The sequence below is a fragment of the Epinephelus moara genome, chromosome 8 (genome assembly GCF_006386435.1).
Source record: "Epinephelus moara isolate mb chromosome 8, YSFRI_EMoa_1.0, whole genome shotgun sequence".
Taxonomy (NCBI): domain Eukaryota; kingdom Metazoa; phylum Chordata; class Actinopteri; order Perciformes; family Serranidae; genus Epinephelus; species Epinephelus moara.
This window is the reverse complement of record NC_065513.1, coordinates 6860434-6876766: the sequence shown is the minus strand read 5'-3', so window position 1 is coordinate 6876766 and position 16333 is coordinate 6860434. Positions and strand designations below refer to the sequence as shown.

At 38.0% G+C, this 16333-nt stretch overlaps 1 protein-coding gene across 1 annotated transcript in view; it reads right to left on the bottom strand.

The window, feature by feature from the left end:
- top3b (DNA topoisomerase III beta) overlaps nt 1-16067 on the bottom strand; it is a 70209-nt gene extending 54142 nt beyond the window's left edge. The window contains exons 1-2 of the mRNA XM_050050266.1: nt 15881-16067; nt 15150-15313 (exon numbers count right to left, since the gene is read on the bottom strand). The gene's annotated coding sequence lies outside the window, so the exon portion shown is untranslated. The remainder of the gene's footprint in view (nt 1-15149; nt 15314-15880) is intronic.
- Between the last annotated feature and the right edge of the window lie 266 nt (nt 16068-16333).

The window sequence follows — 16333 nt, the reverse complement described above, 5'->3', positions numbered from 1 at the left end:
GTTTCAGTATTAACGTGACTCCTTAATGTTGTTCAATAAGGAGAGCTCAATTGCAAGTGTATAACAATGCTTATTAAGGTTAACAACAGATTTTTTTTAAGTTTTTTGTTTGTATGTTGTCATATGTCAGCCCTGAGGATTGTGGTGAAATCAGACTTGTTATATTCTATATATTCTGCCTTTTCATATACTTTTCAGTGATGGACTTTGTATACATAATTTTAGGCACTAAAATGACATCCACTGCATCTCAGAGGTAAATATTGCACCTTTTACTCCACATTTGTCTGACAGCTTTAGTTACTTATCAGATTACAGTTTTTCATCCCCTTTCTGTCCAGTGAAAACCACAAATCTCCAAAAAGATTTTGAATATGAACGTTTGTGATAAACTGGAGGATGAAGTGTTCCTTTGTGTGTTGAGAAAATTCCCCTACTTCTTTAGCTAAAAAAACTCATTAAAACCCTCTTGGGTCATTGGGAAAACACACTGTCACAAAGCTGAAAACAATGTAAAGTTGACTTTTTAGAGATATGTGGTTCTCACAGTACAGCCACACTATAAACATATGATGATTGTATAGAATACAATGCATTTTTCTAAATTTAACTTCCCAACAATACATAAAGGAGTTAAAATGAGCACAAGCTTAAACATCTATAGCACTAGAATGTCACTTTAATGTAGCAGTAATATTAATCCAAAAACATCAGATAGAAAAGGAAAACACTGACAGGGAACATTTTATTTCACTTTCAGTACTTCAGGTACTGCCTGAAGTACTGAAAGTGAAATAAAATGTTCCCTGTCAGTGTGCTGATAATACTGAAATACTTTTACTCGAGTAAGGTTTTGAATGCAGGACATATACTTCATGTAGTGGAGTGCTTTTCCAGTGTGGTATTAGATTTTTTACTCGAGTACTTTTTCCACCACTGATGATATTTATAAAACCAGATTCAGATTTGTGGGAAGACAGAGAGCAGTTACATCACTTAAGTATTTGATGAAGCTTGGGATGGTGACAGCCCTCTCAGCCAAGCCCCCCTGCTGTGTTCCAGTTCCCCTCTCTTCCCCTGCATTCCTCCTCCTCCCAACCTGGAATTCCAGGGTTGTTTGAACAGTGCTCTTCCTCTATTGCGACAGATGACCTCCGACCTTTGTGTCCAGGGTGACTGAGGTATGCAGGCATGATGGCTGAATACTCAAATTCTCTAAATGTCTGAGCTGTAAACTCTTCTCTGCTAAAGAACCAAGTGCTTCTTTAATCTAATGAAAAGACACAAAAACCAAGGACATGGACATTATTCATTTATTGAGATAATTATGGATTTGACTTTATTGTACCTGGACATAGTTTAACTGAATATAAGTAGGATTCCCTCCACACTAGCAATGAGGTTAGATGTAGTGGTGGAACATAAAGTACATTTAAACAATTTATTAAATAAACAAATAAACTATTTCACAGATATTTCTATAGGTGCTCAAGTGCACATTTTTTATGCTACTTTTAACTTCATCTGCATCACATATCTGAGGAAGTGACTGTACTTTTTACTCCACTACATTTATTTGGGAGATAGTTACTGATTAATATTAATATTTTACAAACAAAACATACAATCAATTCAGAAAGTATCTTCCATTGTCACCCAACAATACGTAAATGAGCTACACCTAACACGCTTAAAAATATAAGATGCTAACATGGAAATGTGTCAGTAATCATAATAACACATTATTAACACATAATTGGGAATTTAAGACTTCTAATGGAATATTTACAAACCTGAGGTATTGAGGTACTCCTACTTTTACTTAAGTAAAGGATCTCAGTATTTCTTCCACTTCTGGTTCTGATGCAGATGTTAATAGGATAGAGCAGGGGTCAGCAACCTTAACTATCATAAGAGCTAATTTTAACCAAAAATAATTCCTGCCTGGAGCAGCAAAACATATTTAAGCCTTATGATAACACTACGCATTAAGTCTAACAGCCTATCGACATTAAAAATAGGTTTAAAAGAGCATTCAAAAATATGTTTTACCACAAGATGGCTCCGCTGCAGTGAGCTATTTATTATCATTTGGTACTTAAACTTTGCAAAGTTGGCGGTGAAAGCAAACAAATCTGTACACTCACTATTAAATTCTGTATTTTCTTTTGAGACTTTTACTTTTATGGATTTGGAATCCATTGCTACTCTAGCAGGGGAGGCTTAACACTAGACTGAGGTTTGGCAAAATTTAGAGGAAAAGTTGCCAGGTCAGACTTATGATGCGAATTTTAGTTGATAAAATGTTAAAACTTTTTTTTTTTCAATACAATGCAGAAGCTACACATTTTAACAATTGGAGAATGTAATTCCTTTCTTTGGGCCTGCAACAATGATAATTAAAAAAAATGTTAAAAAAAAAAAAAAAAGAAAGAAAGAAAAAAGAGCTGCAGGTTGCCTACCCTTGGGCTTGATCAACATCAAATGAACTCTCTGAAGGGGAATTTGTAACTTTTGATACTGGCTGCTAAGTATTGAACAAGATAAAACATACATTTAAGCTGTGTTTGCAGGACTTCTGAATAGAGCAAAACTGACTAAAGGAACTACAACAAACTTTTCTTTTATGTAATCCTATAGGCCTATACACTATTATCTTGTTTTCCTGTCAGTGTTTGTCTAGGCTGATTTTATTATTATTTTTCCAACATTAAGAATTGTCACATAGATGATCTTTATTCTGGTTTGTGTATGATTTAACTGAAGTAATTGCTTTTATTGAAAGCATGAAAAGTGTGGATCAGATATCAGAATGATTCCTCTGATGAAATCTACTAAAACATAGTAACTGAGTTGATGCAAATGATTAGTTTTGACAGTCTTAATTTGTAATGGCATGCAGAAGTTAGTTTCACATCTTCAAATAAATGAATCTTCAGGGTACAGCTCCACATTTCCATCGCTGTTAAATAACTCACACAATTAGAGCAGTATAACGCCATCACAAAAATTCATTTCATGTTTCCTTCTCTTTCTCTCTCTTTTTTGAGTATAAATTTAAGCATGTATGAAATTGTTGGTTACATTTGAGAATAATTTGCACTTTTTTATTCATTCCTTTGATACAGACTACATTGATTATGATGGGCCCACTGATCATTTTTCATAGGCTACATATACTCATTTGTTAAAATATGAAAAATATAAGCAGCGTTTCTGTCATCAGAGGGAAAAAAAGACATAATTTGAATGCTTTTGACTCCTGGTAGGCCTTCAACAAATTGTGTCAGGCATACAGGCCTATAGAGAGGATTATTTTAACACAACAATTATTCCTTCACTTTCATTGAGCAAAAGACAACTAAAACATCTTTATTACACAGTGTTAACCATTTGAAATAAATCTGATAAAGGCATAAAAATTGTTGTAATTAAACAATCTAAAAAGTCTTACTGTATTTGATACATTCCCCCACACAGGTTAAAAACAGTAGGCCTAATATTAGAAAATTATTTAGGCTAAATAGTTGTAACCAGGCTCTTGTCCTTTTGAAATTCGTTCAGAATAATTCATTGTGACATATTGACGTTAAAATCCCCCGCTGTGGAGGCTGTATAGGAATTATTTTTTGACCTTTTATTGTTTTATTCACTGCGTTAATCCTGTCAGCTCCATTAGTTTGGCCTGTCCCGGGCTAAACGGAGCTCTGGTTGATCTAAACTGGTTTGGTCAGTGCTCAGCTTCTTCCAACATGTGTGGTCCAGTCGTTTCTCGGTTTAACCCTTTCACTGGCGACTTGTGCCGCGGTCCCGAAAAGAAAGGCTGTTGTTTCATTGTCACTCACACGGAAACGGGCAAAAACTACCCCAACCAAACAGTTCAACGACATGATTACACATGTTGACTGTGCGGTTTACGTCAGGCAATGACACTGAGTACGCAGATCCAGTCCAGACGTTGCTTTAGTTTATCGCTCCGCTGAGAAATATAGTCCCTCGGCGGTGAACCGATAGGCCATTTTGGCGTGTTGCTATGGTTACGAGTCCCTATACGTCTATAATTGAGCCAGAATGTACAAAACACGGACTGGTGTGTTTTTAGACTTAGGTCTTCATAGGTTAATGTTGCATTCATGTCAAACGGAAACTTTGCGGTTGACGTCTGCAATTATGAAGAAACGGCACAGGAGACGTTTACTGTCACTTTAGTGAGCCGATTAGCATTTTACACTTAATTATAAAAACAACTTACAGATCAGTTTTAATGGCCAATGACCTCCAATAAACAAATAAATAAAGGCCTAATGATTGTAGGCCTATCCTATGTTCTTTGATCACAAAATGTTTTATTCTTTGTCATGAAGATTGTCCTTTATAGGCCTAATATTCTCTACAGAATAAAAGTAGCTATATTTCCAAATTACCAAATGAAGATGTTTTTATTTTTTATTTTTTGCAGTAGGCCTATTTTATTCTTGATTATTTATTCTTTTTTTGAGCCATTAATGCTGTGTTAAGAAACCTATTTGGCAAGAGCCTGCAGGCTGGAGATGGAAACTGATCTGAATAGTACTGTCTCCCGTGTCTTGGTTTACCTTCAGGGCTTTTCGTCAGAAAGAGATTTCTTCGTTAAAGTAAGCATAAAAATGTACTTCTGGTTAAAATGAATCAATTTAAAGTACCTTCTGGCAGACTTCTCCTATGTACCCTGGATTTCCTATCTATCCGATATCACATGAATGCAGCACGGGGCTCCAACATCAGGCCCCGCCCTCTGGAATGCCATAAGGCCGAGCCCCGCCCCTCTGCAGGAACACCATTCAAAAACCCATTCAAATCTGATGCAGGGACAGAGCAGGGGGAGGCGGGCATGAGTAGGGCCTATATGGACCGACACTGAGTCCAATAGTTAACATAAATTTACATATCTTAAACATATCTCTTACATATCTTAAACATATCTCTCATATCTCTCATACAAGAGATATGTTTAAGATATGTAAATTTATGTTAACTATTTGACACTGAGTCCAATAGTTAACATAAATTTACATATCTTAAACATATCTCTTGTATGACCCTGTCACAAATTGCTAGTACTATTTTATACACAGATTTAATGGTAAATAAAAGGTCAGTAATAAATTGTAATCTACAGCAAGTGGTCGCTGATCCAAAAAACAATAAAAAAAACCACCCACAATGTTTTAAAAGATAAATAAATATTAATTAATGAAGTTGTGACACACATACCAGTCAGTATTGCCTTGCCTTATAGATAGTATAAACTCATATAAACCAAATTCAGAAGGCTGTATGCCTACACAAGTCCAAAAATAAAGATTTTTGGGTAGATTTTCATGTCAAAGACAAAATTCACACATCACTGACAAAACATGCACTGGAGGAGAAATCACAGTGAATACTCATTAAATAGTCTATCAGGATTTTGAGACAAACTTTGAATACAATTTCTTAATATAACATCATTTGTATATACCCAGGTTTTGTAAATATTAGTTCTGTATAAACTATATCATGTAAAATGGACACAAATCATTACAATATGTATAACAGAACAATAAACTAGACTCACTCTCCTTTTCTCCAGAATCCCACAGCTCATGTGTCTGTCTCTACCAGAGGAAGAACATTTGTTCTCAACTGCACAAAGATCTTTGAGAGTTAATCCATAGTCATTATGTATGCTTTGAATTAAGTGAGAATGAATTTCCCTGTAAGTCAGGTTTACTTCAATATATTGCATTGGTTGAGCAACTTTGCATCATGTCCATTTATAGCTGCTGAACTTGTTCCACTAGAAAATCATGCACGCTGCTGCTCTGCACAGATTGACATACTTTTGCACAGTTATTTGAAACACTGGTTGGGATTAGAACAGAGACTAGAGACATCACTATGAAGCAGAATTAGTTTAAGGCATTTGTTTAAGTGTTTGTTACCTTTGTCTTTGCAAATAGTCTTAAATCACAACATTTGCTGTTTTGAAATATGTCTTGTCTGCTGAGAAAAAGAAGATTCACATTCAGGAGATTCAGATTCACACAAGTTACTGCAGTAACATGCCAGTAACTGCTGAGTTAATATCAAAGAGTGATAAAAGAGATTAAACACACACACACACACACACACACACACACACACATTTCTGAATTTTCTCTTATTTCATAATCCTTTAACCCTGGCCTATTTTAAGAAGTCACATACACAAAAAGGGTGGGAACAAGTGTGTTAAAAAGTAAAATTTGAATTCGTCATCATTAACGAGAAAATCTCACTGCAATTGTAAAAGGGCATTATTAATTATAATCATGAATCATAAACATTTATTTGAATTTATATTATCTCTAAAATACTAATTAATAGGAACCTAAACTGCAAATCATAGAAGAGTCATTAACTATAGAGGGTTAACCCTCTGTTCAATCTTTCTGTGTAGTTGTATTGGTGCTTTTCGTTAAGTAAAAAGGATCTGAACACTTCTTTCACCACTGCTGATGGTTTCATTTATAACCATTGTTGTCATTTCTTGTGTTCCCTAATTACATGTGTGTCTTACTGCTAAGAATAGCCCAAATTCTCATAGTGTGGAAGTCAAAGATGTGCTCACACATTGACTTGAAGAGTCACAGAGGGTAAGTTTGACTCAGTCAGTTAGGGGTGGGGTGTGACAGGAAGTGATGGTTTTATTCTAGGAAAGCACAGGGATGGTTTAGAGTTAGGATGTTAGAGTGACACAGAGAAGCTGACAAGGCCAGTTAGTGCTGAAAAACACAGGTGCCAGAAAATAAATGTTGGTATTCTACATTTCTGCAAACCATGGATACAATTGCATGTTATAATAATCTGATATGTTGAAGCTTTATATTTCAACAACACTGTGGTTAGGTTTAGGTAAAATACTACTTGGTTATGGTTAGCAAAGGATCATATTTTGGCTTAGAATTCCTGTTTTTTGTGGCACAATCCCTGCTGGTAAAACAGCAACAGGTCACTAAAGTTCACTACTAGTTTTGTTGGTCTTGAACAGCGGTCTGCAGCTTGGCAGGTGTCTTACCTATGTGTGACATGCCATCAACCATCTCCTCCTCCTCCTCCCCCTCCTGATCACAAAGTCAGCTCATACACCACGTCACTTTAGAATCGTTGATATGAAAGGTATGAAACATGCAAATGTAACGTATTTGCGGTTTGTAGTAACATGCAATTTTCTGGCAAGCAGGCTGTACTGAGTGCCTGAAGTGAAGGCAGACAGTAAACTGCAAATATCCCGTATCTGTTTACCCAGTCAGCTTTATAGGGCGAGGCTTTATTTATGCAAATCACTGTGGCAGTTTATGGTGAAAAACCTGCTCCACTGTTTGTTCTCACCTTAAAGAGGCAGTTAGGAGGAAAACTCTTGAGGAGTAGAATGCATGACATATTACATTGGCCATTCCTGTGTAAAATATAATCAGATAATGTTTTTGTTTATTTTTTGTGCAAGTCCTTTTTGACATATTGTAGTTTACCACATTTGAAATCATCAGTTTTGCTGACTGTTCACAAACAACAACAACTCGACAAGCAGCACCACTTACAGAGAACAGTCAGTCAGAAAAGATGAGTGCTGCAGAAAAATCCAGCAAAAAGCATCTGATCATGGTCAGTAGTGGTTGTCATCTGGTCAAGCTGGTTAAACTAGCAAAGTTCACCACAACAGTGAAGACAAGTTAGAAACCACAGTGACCTTGGTTGCTAGTCACAGGCTGTTCTCATGCACTGTTTGTACCTATACCTACAAAAAATAATGCACCAGAATTCATATACCGATATAATAATGAGCCCGTAATTTGTACCCACATAATCTTGAAGGCTACAATCATGTGACAAACTCTTGGGAGTAAAGACGGAGGTAGTATAAAGAGCTAAAGTCCATGTAAGGAGGCAGGAGGTGGTGGATGGGTCAAACATAGGACTTTCCCTCAGGGGACTGGTGATCATGTCCTGTGTGAACCAGTGTTTCCAGATTCTTCAGGTTTGGTTATGGTGTTCACGGCTTAAGTATTAAAAAATAAATCCTTAGTCTTTTCAGGGAAAGATTATTATCATGTTTAAAAAGGAACCAAAAGTTCATCCATCTTTCTTTTCATCTTTCCTTAACCCTTTTCTGGTAGACTTTAAAATCCTCTTACTTCCATGTAAAATAGACAAGATGGTTTCCGCTGTTCTGGGACCATAGGCCTAGATGCTGGGTACACCTCCTGCAGTGTGTTCGCCATGTCCCTCTCTTTTGCTTCCTGCCTGACCCCCCCACCCCCCTCTCTAGGGCTGGCGCCATGCTGCCCAGAGTAACTTGAGTCGCCAAGCGCCCACTGCAGTCACCACTCCCTCATCCTGACATCTGGCTTCTCTATGGCTGTTGACCCCCAGAGGTCACAGGTCAGATGGAGTGGGAGGGGCAGGGGGGGTGGGGGTTGTGATAGCCAATAGTTTCGCTTTCAGAGGCACTGAGAGGCTTCTTAAAGGGGAGAGAGGGGTACTAGAATGGGGAGAAGACTTTACATGAAGCTGATACAGATGCTAATATTCTTGGACAGAATGTAGTACTGTAATGATAAATACATTCATTCTGTATAAGGCTCTGTTTTTTTGATTTTTCCTAATTATACCAGCTTTGGACACGTTTACAAAGCTGTACACATTTAATAAAAAGCTCCCAATCCAAACTACTATACATAAAAATGTACTGCCACCTCTGCTATCACTACTGCTACAACGGTTGCTGCTGCTACTGATAGGTACAACTGCTACTTCTAGTTGTATTGCTACTGTTAACACTACTGCCAATACAACTGTCTCTACTACTACTACTCGTACAACTGCTACATTTACTGCTACTTCTACAGCCCCTGTACAACTAATGTTACTAGTACTTCTACTGTTACTACTACTGCTACTCCAACTGCCCCTACTACTGCTACTCCTTGTTCAACTGCTACATTTACTGCTACTTCTACAGCCCCCGTACAACTACTGCTACTGCTACTGCTACTACTAAAGAACCAATACTGCCCTATTGTTCTATTACTGTTTCTACTATATGTCACTGCTGCTTGTGCTGCTATTATTACTACTACTGTTTCTATTACAATATCAATCAATCAATCAACCAATCAATTTTATTTATAAAGCCCAATATNGAGAGAGAGAGAGAGAGAGAGAGAGAGAGAGATGCAGGACAGATGGTAATGACAGTAGCTTACAACAACATTAATGAAAGTAATAATATTATAATTATTATAGTTCTGGCTGTTGTGGTACAATGTGTTGAAAGTATGTATTAATATCTGATAGTATACATATGTGACAATAATCATATGTGTATATTAACAGTAGAAGTATGACTAATGATAACAGCAGCAGCATGAGGCATCTGGGAGGACCACAGCAGCAGCACAACCACACACGTCACACTATCCAGGCACCACTGCGATATGAGTTAACCTGAGAGACAGTGGAGCACAAAGGCTCCGGAGAAGAAGCCGAGTTAGTGACATGAATATGTTACTAGGATACAACTGCTGCTGCTACTGTTACTGCTAATGCAATGGCAACCACTACTAAAACTACTGCTACCACTGGTACTATTACTGTTTCTACTGTGTAACTGCTGCTGCAACTTCTACTATTACTACTAGTGAATTGGTAACTAATACTGCTATTACTACTACTACTAGTAGTAGTAGTACTACTACTGTCGCTGCTGCTGCTGCTGCTGCTGCTGTTGTTACTACTAATGCATTGGTAGCTACTACTACTACTGCTACTACTCCTGCCACTACTGGTACTATTACTGTTTCTGCTATGTCATTGCTACTGGTACCACTACTGGTACCACTGGTAGTATTGTTTCTACTATGTTACTGCTACTGCAACTCCAACTGTTACTGGTAGTGACTGGGCAACTAATGCTGCTAATACTGCTGCTATTACTACAACTGCTACTGCAACTGCTAGGCTACTGTTACAAGTGCCACAGCAATTAGTATGCTACTGCTACTGCCACTGCTACCACCAGTGCTGCTGCAGCTACTAGCTATTACTACAACTGCTACTGTAGCTGCTTCTGTTACTTTAATTGCTACTGTTACTGCAACTCCTACTCACTGCAACTGCTGCTACAACTGTTACTACTAATACATTGGCAACTACAACTGCTTCTACTTTTACTACTGCTACTACTGCTGCTGTTACTACTACTGCTATTACTGGTACTATTCTACTATGTTACTGCCACTCGCATGACTACTGGTACTATTACTGCTACTGCTGGTAGGCCACTATTATTGTTTCTACTATGTTACTGCTGCTGCAACTCTGCTGTTACTGCTGGTGAATTGGCAACTAATACTGCTAATACTGCTGCTATTACTACAACTGCTACTGCAACTGCTAGGCTACTGTTACAAGTGCCACAGCAATTAGTATGCTACTGCTACTGCCACTGCTACCACCAGTGCTGCTGCAGCTACTACCATTGCCGCTACTATTACCATTACTACTAATACCACTACTACTAATGCTACTGCTACTGCTGCTGCTACTGTTACTGCTATTGCTACTACTACTACTACTACTACTACTACTAGTTATACTGCAGCTACTACTGCTACAACCAGTGTTATTAGCCTACTGCTGATACTACAATTGGTCATATTCTACTGCATCTGCTACTTTCACTAGTACTACATACAATATGCTACAATTATACTCACTACTACAAATACATAAAATATAGAGAAACTGCTATCTTTTGCATGGAGAGAAAAAACAAGAGCATATTAGGGCCCCTGACACCAGAATTAACAATGAAATTACTAATATACACCCACATTAAAGCATCTATGCAAACTTAAGTTCACAAAAATAGCCACAAAACACTACTTAAATTACAATAATGTGCACATGGTTCTGTTACTTGGACAACTGCAACAAAAACACAAACATGATACAATAAAACATTTCGTTACTCGTTATCTGTTATTTGTAGTTAATGACATATATATTGGTTGTTATACTGTAGCCACGTCAAACAACTTAAGTTAGTTTTAATAACAAGTCTGAAAGTGGAAACAGAGCTTTGAGTATGATTCCTCAAATGTATTCTTTGAATATGTCCTCAGGTGTGGACCACCTGTTCTGGGTTCAAAATCAAATGTTTACTTATATTGGAAATGTCCCAGACTATTTCTCAACACAGTAGGGAAGTGTTAACACAGTGCAGCAGATCATTTACCGTCCTCAGTGTGTTAAAGGCCCTACACCGCCATGAAACACCCTCAAAGGCGTTTTCATTTATGCTACATGATTAAACGTCTTCTCAGGATTACGGCCTCGTCCACACCTATACAGGTATATTTTAAAATGTAGCTTTATCAATGTTTGGGCCTTTCATCCACATGCAAATTGTGTTTAGGTCACTGAAAACAGACCTTTTATTAAATTCCCACCAGGGTGAAGATTTTCAGCATCGCTGTTTACAGTGTTAAGGTGTAGACAAAGAAAAGTTTTTTACTTCTAACATCAGAGTTAGCTTCTTTGTGAGGTATCACAAATCAGACGACTTTTTTTGCAATGGTGGACAGGACCAAAATAGTGCCGCTCTAATCTTGCTAAAAGGACATGTGTCCAGTTTACACATAAATCTTTGGTAATTCTTCCTTTGTGTTAAGAAACAGAAACTTCAGAATGCAGGTCAGGAGTCACTGCTGCAGGTAGCCTTCTGCTAATAACTTCTTTTAAGGCTTGTTATTGGCCATCTTCTTCTTTGCATGCCATTAGGGTTAGCGTTATGTCGCTGCCTGTTGGTTTGGCATGGTCTTTCTTGACAGCACATCAGTTGTGCTTTGTGTTTTTATCTGGACAGAGATTTTTTTAGTAAAGATACTTGTGTAGACGGGAATTTTTTGAGAGCCATTTGTGTCCATGTGGAACCAAATGGTTTATGCACCACTAGTTTGTAACAACAAACACATTTGAAAGACATGTAAAGCGAACTGATAAACTTTTTTTATCAACATGAGAGGACAACACATTCCCAATCCCACCATGTCACATATTGACATTTGGTCATGGACTTGTCATGTTGACAAATGATGTGCAAGATACCCTGGGTGTGTTGGTTGCTGACTTTCTGGGACACTGTGTCAACTTCAACCTGTTACATGCATTGTCAGTTTTCAAAATACACCCACAGGAACACTACATCAGTACAACGCACATGGTTACGTTTAGCCAGCACACACACATGGCTGGGTTAAGAAAAAAAGAACAAAGTTTGGCTTAACAATCTTATGGGAAGCAAACCGGCATGAAAGTTGGTGGTCGTTGGACCCGTCCACCACCCCTCCCACCCACCCTACTTAAACTTTCATCCCCATAACTTCTGTAGTTGTCCCGCCGCATTTCCCCCTGACACCGTTGTGTACCGTTACACAATAACGGTGACTGGCCGTGTATCCTGCAAACATGAAAGGACAGCTTTTTTTTGTTGGTGTCTGACGCTGGAAGTCACTGCCTAAGTGCTGGTATTCAGCGACTTCGGAGTGAGAATATGTTGGAGAGGAAATCTTTTTTAAGTGGCTATCGGATGTTTTCTGAAACTTTAAAAGCTTTGTACAGCACATCACGTATTCCTATATAAACTGTAGATATGGAAGAGAAATGTAATTCCAAATCAGGTTCCTCTAAATCAGTCTTGCAATAAAATGTCAGCTCATACAGTAGCAACTAAAATGTAATCAACTTGGTTAAGGTTAGGACATAAGAGGATGTGAAATGACTTATCAAAAAAATAGACCAGTAAAGAGACAAGTAAATGTGTAAACCATGCTCCCAGAAATAAATAAATATATACAGACTTTTAATTAAGAAAAGAAAAAGTAACGAGGTAAAGCATTACTGGTCCAACGGTATATTTAGCATTGATACCTTGGCCTAAAAATGCTGAGATTACTGGTAATCTCGCTACTTATGTTAGCTTTAGCTGCAATTTTTAGCTTCTGTATGGTTTGCCCAGCTGACTAATTGTGCTTTACAGTATCACCTGCCCCAAGGACATGCAGACTTGGAAATACAGAAAGAAAATAAATAAACCTGAATGTACAGATTCAATAAATTTGTAGAAATTTAGATATAAATTCAAGATATTCACAGATTTATTTTGTAGATGATTAATCACATTTATTTTTTTGGGGTAATGTATTATAGTAGACAAGACCACTGTCTTTTCTTGCTCTTCTCTTGCTTTAGCTTAACTACCTGTGGGAATTAGGCTGCAAACTCCAATCCTCAGTATTAAAGTCCTGCACGACGTCCGTCACCTCTGACTTGAGGTATAAAAACACAGAACATAACGTTGCCACTGAGTGTAATCCAAGCAGAAATCATGTTCCTTCAAGACGTATTTGGCAAAACAAAATGTCATTTCTAGGAGACAGTTACTGCACTTCAAGGCATCTGAACAATCTGACATTTGAATTCTCATTCCACCACTGCCTTTACCAGACCCACTGACCTCAGGCAATACTCTGCATAACTCCTAAGTTCTAAACCACACAGAGGACCATTAAGACAGAGAATGCCCATGTGATTGTCCAGGGCAATGGTTCTTAACCTTTTTTGTGTTGAAGGTCCCTAATTGATACACATTAGGTTACCGAGCCCCACTTGATAAAATTTCTCTTCAGAGATCTCTATCTGAAAATATTTGGTTGTTAGATGTGATTAAGACCAGAATGCTAAAATTGTCAACTTCAAACACATTCTCACTCTGACCTCGTCACATATCGAAGTCATGGACTTTCCATGTCAAGACACGACGTGCAAGATACCCTGGGTGTGTTGGTCGTTGAAGTTCTGGGAAACTGTGTCAACTTCTGCCTGTTACATGCATTGTCTGTTTTCAAAATCCAATTTCGTTTTCACAGGAAATGTTTTGTTTACATACAGTCTCTTTCAAAATAAAGACACTACGTCGGTACAACACCACAAATTGTGCATGTGGTTACGTTTTGCTAACACACACCTACTGTAGTTGGGTTTAGAAAAGAACAGAGTTTGGCTTTACATTCACCCGGGAAGCGAACACCGGTCTCCCGGGTGACTGTCCGTGGCTGTTGGACCCATCCACCACCCGTCCCATCTGCCCTAATCAGACTTTCACCGCCTTACTTTTGTTCTTGTCCTGCTGCATTTCCCTCTGGTGCCGCCGGGTGCCATTAAACTATAACAGTGACAGTATCATGCTGATGTGAAATGACAGCTTTAATCGTCTGTGTCTGACAGCGTAAGTCACCATCCAAGTGCCGGATTTCGACGACTTCTGAGTGAGACCTGGTTACAACTACATAGAGGAAGTGAAACCTATGATCAGCGTAGTCACTGTTATGACTCTTGCTCACATTGGGCTCACTTATATAGTGAATTAAAAAGTGAAAATTAAACTATTCCCTATTTTTCTGGGGACCCCCTAGAGATCCCTCAAGGATCCCTGGGTGTACAGACTCTAGTACAGACTCTACAAACGACTGACACACACTTATCATTAACACCAGTTCTTTGTATTCTTTGTCAGTTGTGTGGATGTAGTACATTTACTCAAGTACAATTTTGATGTACTGGTACTTTGTAATTCTAATTCCATTTCATGTTATTCCTCCTGTGAACGTAGGGAAAAAAAGGTGTCTTCTAATTTCTTTTTACTTGTGATTTCCTCCCTGTTTAGGATTAAAAAAATATCTTACAATTTTGCCATTAAAAAAACTCAAAACTCAATGCTTTGTCATTTTAGTTTGTAGCTGTCTTTGATTTGTGAATGCTGCCAAATATTCAAAGACTTTGCTGTCAATGTACTGAGAAAAGTAATGAATTGTTCTCCAGTTTGCACAGGTTGTAGGGTCATTTTAGCACACGGGGATCCAATATGTTGGAAAAAACACCAATAAATAAAAAGTAATAACAGCAATAATAATTCAGCTTCACACAAATTGAGCATAGTGTTAGTTCAGGTAGGACAGATGTCAAGCGCAGCTCACGTCCCAGCTAAATTAGCTGATCTGAAGCAGCCCAATCAACTGATGGATCACCTGATTGATGAAAGGTTGTCAGCTGATAGATCACATGATTCCCTTTGCAATTGTAGGCACATGGAAGAGCAGGGAGGTTTGCTCTCTCTGCCCCAGGTTTTCCTCATTTGCACGTGGAAGGGCGGAGAGGTGTGCTCTCTTCACCCTAGGCTTTCTGCGTAGGCCTGAGGAAAGGCAGAGAGGCTTCAGAACAGAACCATACCGCCAAATATAATACTGCAAATGGAAATAAAGTTTTCTTTGACTAAAGTCATGTAATATCATATGGCACTTACAAGAGCCATTTCTGTAAAACAATGAATACTGTATACTTATTTGTATTTATCCTTAGTAACAATTAGAATGCAGGACTTTTCATTGTGCAGAAAAGTATTTTTTTTAACATTTCCCCATAACATTTTTAGAGTAAAACGGAAAATAGTTTATGCAAAGAAAATGATGGCAAAAAAGTACAAGTTTGAATTATTTTATTGAATAAAAAAGGAAAACATATATTTCTTTGTAAAGTTAACATCTTTGCTCTTGTCAGAAACATAAATCCTTATGTGATTTACAATGCATTGTATATATTTATACAGACAAATGGAACTGAATCTTGTATTAATCAGTAGGAAACTACCTTTAACATAAAACTTACATTAATATTCACATCAGTATAATCAAGTTTAATACTGAAACTCTGCTAGTACATGTAGTAGAAGTACTGTAACTCATGAAATAATGATCCTCACCTAACTAGCAGTACTTGTCTTCTGACTTGTTCTCTCCTGTAAAATGAACTCTTCGTGTCAAAGGCGCTTCAGCAGCAGGGGGAGTGTTGTGTGGTTGATCCAGGCCATTCTGTCACACCCAGTGTCAGGTGTCATGCATTGCTGTGACATACTGAAACAAATGGAATCTGAATGAATGGGCTCATTCTGGTTGTCCTGCAACTGATCTTCATTTCAAGTGTCTGTACAACACCATCTTTGGCCATGTTATTGATGTAGAATAGAACATCCAGCTGCAGTAGACCCACTTTTCCGGCAGATGAAAGCAAACATGGCCGAGGTTGTTTCCCTGCGAGAGCCAGAGTCACGTGACCTGCACTGCGGCTAGGGGCAGGACACACACAAACTGTCAGGGCCTGACATTTAACATTGTTGAACTATTTTCTCTTCATTTTCTAACACCCCAAAGCACTT